General features: G+C 43.4%; 1 long non-coding RNA gene across 1 annotated transcript; it reads left to right on the top strand.

The window, feature by feature from the left end:
• Nucleotides 1–292: 292 nt before the first annotated feature.
• Nucleotides 293–2,038, top strand: LOC115543514 (uncharacterized). The gene is made up of 2 exons (XR_003976709.1): nucleotides 293–329; nucleotides 1,658–2,038. It is a non-coding gene; the product is annotated as an uncharacterized LOC115543514 (long non-coding RNA).
• Nucleotides 2,039–4,648: the final 2,610 nt, after the last annotated feature.

Raw genomic sequence — 4,648 nt, 5'->3', positions numbered from 1 at the left:
TCAGTGGCAGTGGAAGCAGCACTGACTTCTCTCTGACCATCAACGGCGCCCAGCGTGAAGATGCAGCAGTTTATCACTGTCAGAGTTACCACAAACTAAACAGTGTCCATGTGTTCACACAGTGATTGAGAGCCGTACAAAAACCTCCCTCAGTCACACTGCGTAGACACTGAGCTGTTACAGCAGGAACCTGCTGCAGCTGCTGAGGGGGAAGAGACTCTGACACAGAGCGCTGAGCACAGAGCTGGCTCTAACCAGAGGCCTCAACCAAGAGCCAGCATTAGATTCCTCAGCATTATTAAACATACAAGTACTACCTCAACTACCACGTATCACATACAACTACCTCAACTACCACGTATTACATACAAGTACCACATCAACTACAATATATTACATACTACTACCTCAACTGCACGTGTTACATACAACTACTACCTCAACTACAATATATAACGTACAAATACTACCTCAACTACTGCATATAATATATAACTTCTACCTCAACTACAAGATATTACATACAAGTACTTCATAAAATACAATATTTTGCATGCAACTAAACTTTCCACATATTGAATACAACTACAACCTGAACTTCAACATCAAGTTGAAGCCCCGCCCCCCCCCCTCATCCACCTCCACCGGCTTAAATTAAGGTCCTGTAGGACCGCCTCCTCCTCCGCCTCCTCCTCCGCCTCCTCCTCCTCCTCCTCCTCCTCCTCCTCACCCCCCAGTCCCTCTAGCCCCCGCTCCTCTCACAGCTCCTCAGACCCTACTCTCCCTCCCGGAATCTCCGTTCCTCAGACCACGGACTGCTTTACCCCCCCCACCCCCCCACCCCGGGTTAGGGACTTCAGCTATGGACAGAGCCTTTAGGGTGGCTGCCCCCACTCTGTGGAACTCACTCCCCGGGAGATCCTCAACGCTGGATCCATCTGCGTTTTCACAAGCTGCCTGAAGACCCACTTACTGGGCATGGACTTTGGAACATGATCTTTTCTTATTGATTCATTTATTTATTGTTTTGAATGTTTTAAAATATAATATTTCATACCTTTTTGTTCTGTGTCCCCAACACTTAAAGCAGCTTGGGCCCTGATGGAAGGAACGACTTTATTTGTATTATTATGAATAGAATATAGTCTGCTATATATTTCATAAAACCTGAACATAATTTAGTTCATGTAATCAGTCCTTATTGTATAGCATTGGTTTGACACTAGAGGGCGGAATTGAGCTGGTATGGAGACATGCACACATACTGCTTTCCCTGGAATCTCCAGAGACTGTTCTGAAAGTTTCAGCCCCACATTTCCACTGACTTTCTGTCACTCGACAGACACAGGTGCACATCTGCTAAAACTGGACATCATTTGAATAGCTACGGTTCACTGCTCACAGAATACGTTTAAAGAAATACATCTTTTAGCGTTGTCGGTTTGGTCTTTAACTCGTAGACAGACATTATGATTATGTTACTGTTGCCACCACTCAGCATGCTAGGGGTTCTAAGGTCTGTGTGGGATATACTGATTGTCTCTTGAGACATACTTTTACATGTTTACAGGTTGGTATCTGCAGAAACCTGGACATTTCTCTGAACTTCTATTCTATGAAGTGACAGAAAGTCAGTCTGACACATGGGTAATTTCAGCAGCAGTGGCTCTATGACTGACACTGGTCCGTTGGATACACTGAACACACTTTACAACGACATCCACAAAACCAACACTTTGCTCATTCAGAGATACACATCATAGATTTAAGCCTTCATTCAAAATGGTGATGAAGCTTGTCTAATAAAGATAACCTTTATGGGATATACTCATTGGTGTAAAGATTAATCGACAGACACAGCAGTTACACGATTAGAAAATATCACAAGTAATATTGTATTTTTTGCGTTTTTATTAAATGTTCAACATGTGACAAATCCAAGCAAGGGGTAAAAACCAGAGAGAATAATGTTAATGAATCAAACACGTGTTATTTTAATGTAATTCAACAAAAGCTACAGTGCCACCTGAGACAGAGAGAGATAAAGCAGACGTGTCAGAGGAGATCTGAATCCTCCAGTACCTCCGTGCTGGAGCCTCTCTACTCTGAACACTCTCCAGGATTCAGGGTTTGAGTGACAGGCTGCGTCTGGCCATTCTTACTGGCCTCACAGCTCACTGAGCCCGCCTTCCTCCACTGGTCTGCATGGAGGGTCAAGGTGCTGCTCCAGCTGTAGTGGCCATCTCTCCCAAGGACCCCCAGGCTATCTGAAACCCCCCCAGACCTGCTGCTGCCCCCCACCTTCCAGCCAAGCTTCCAGTCTGAGGGGAAGCCCCCACTGGCCACACACACTAGTGTAGCACTGCCCTGCTCCAGCTCCACTCTGGAGGGAGGGAGGACGCTCAGCGTGGGCTGCACCACTCCCACTGGAAGAGAGAGAGAGGAGTGGACAACAGGCTCAGTTAACATCAGCCCTCATAGGAACACAGAGGGAAGGGACAGCTTCCTGTTCACCAGCAGTTGGTGACATTAAAGAGGAAGGAAACCATTGTGTTTAAAATCTATTCATTAAAACTGTAACATGTTTATATTTTAAATGATTGAAATTCCAAATTTAGCATTTTATTGGGTTAACATTAATCGACTTTACCCAAGTTTGAATTTCTTCAAACTTAAATGTGACCCATTTGACAATTAAATAAATGAACAATGCCATACGAATAATGAGTTTTTTCATAAAATACATTATATTGTAGAACATATGCAACAAATTAAGTGTAATTTAAAAGACAGTACCCTGTACGATGATATATTTACACTTTTTACTCATCTTAACATCCGAAAAAGAATTTAAAACAACAGAAAAGTATAAAGTATTGAGATTATCACGCTTATTATAATTGAAACAAAGTTAAATATGCCATGCAAAGAAAAGTGTCCTTGTACTTACAGTCAACGATGAGTTTGGTGCCTCCACCAAAAGTGACCCACAGTGATACAAACTCATTAAGAGGCTGTACAAAAACCTCCCGCACATTAAAGACTCATCTCACTGACACACGAATACTGGCTTTTCACTAGAATGGATGTTTAGTCGATATTTATTTCACTGTAGATTATTATAATCAATATACATTAATTGTTTAAATAGATTTATTTTCATAATATTTTTAAACGCAAAATTACAAAAGGTTTATTGTTTTAACACATGCCTAATAACGTGACTGAATAAAAAAACCTTCAAGCCAATGTTATATTCATGCATTTATTTTAAACAGAACAATATCTTTTCATCTATTATTCTGGTTTTGGGTAATAATAAATCTAAATTAGAGAGTCAAAGGATGTCATACAAACCAAGATCGGCTTCAACCAGATAAAATGTTATGCATTATAAATTCCAATAGTTTAGAGTAAATCTGAATACATATTCCAAAAGTGTGAATATAGAAGAGATACAACGGTCCTCCCAGAACGTCTGCAGTCACTCTCACCCCCAGTCTGGCGAGTGGAAACAGGTCATTTCCATATAGAGGAAGCTTTGCATGCTCAGCTGAAACTGGGGTTCTGAGAGGGTTTAAAGTCCTCTGAGTTCAACACTGCAGGACTCGGAGCTGTCACTCAACACCCAGAAACCGTGGCAACCATGAATCACCTCACCCTCCTTTTCTGGACAGTGGTCTGTGGATCCTTAACAGGTTGGTTCATTCCACTCAGTCTAAATGTGGACCACCCTTCTCTGTTTGCTTGTGTTTTCTATTGGATAACTCAATGTTTGGTTTGTTTGTTTTCTACAGAAACCAGCAGTCAGGTGACTGTGACTCAGACACCAGTAGTGTCCGTTACTCCAGGATCCACAGTCACTCTGACCTGTAAAACCAACACAGCGGTTCATGGCAATAACCATCTATTCTGGTACCAACAGAAACCCGGAGAAGCCCCCAAGTTCATCATAAAATATATAAACCAACTTGTATCACCAACACCAGCTCGGTTTAGTGGCAGTGGAAGCAGCACTGACTTCTCTCTGACCATCAACGGCGCCCAGCGTGAAGATGCAGCAGTTTATCACTGTCAGAGTTTCCACTATCCTAACAGTGTCTGGGTGTTCACACAGTGATTGAGAGCCGTACAAAAACCTCCCTCAGTCACACTGCGTAGACACTGAGCTGTTACAGCAGGAACCTGCTGCAGCTGCTGAGGGGGAAGAGACTCTGACACAGAGCGCTGAGCACAGAGCTGGCTCTAACCAGGGGCCTCAACCAAGAGCCAGCATTATATTCCTCAGCATTATTAAACTTTCAAGTACTACCTCATCTACCACGTATTACACACAAATACTACCTCAACTACAATGTTATACATACAACTACTACCTCAACTACTACAACTTTGTATACAACTCAAACGTCAACATATTGAAAACAGCTACAACCTCAACTTCCATACATTACATGACCCCCCCCCCCCCCCCCCCTCAGCAGTTAGAAGACAGAGTCCTGGTTGGGGCCCCCCAGGCCCCAGAAGGTCGGGGATCCGGTCCTTCCATGGACGGCTGCTCCGTCTGCCCCTTCTCTCCAGTCCCCAACCTGGGGGGGTCCCAGACTCATCCCTATCACTGGTTCCCCACATGGAGTCCATCAACAGA

This window comes from Gadus morhua, chromosome 5, assembly GCF_902167405.1.
Source record: "Gadus morhua chromosome 5, gadMor3.0, whole genome shotgun sequence".
In the NCBI taxonomy this organism is placed as follows: domain Eukaryota; kingdom Metazoa; phylum Chordata; class Actinopteri; order Gadiformes; family Gadidae; genus Gadus; species Gadus morhua.
The sequence above is the reverse complement of the archived record's forward strand: the minus strand, read 5'-3'. Positions and strand labels throughout refer to the sequence as shown.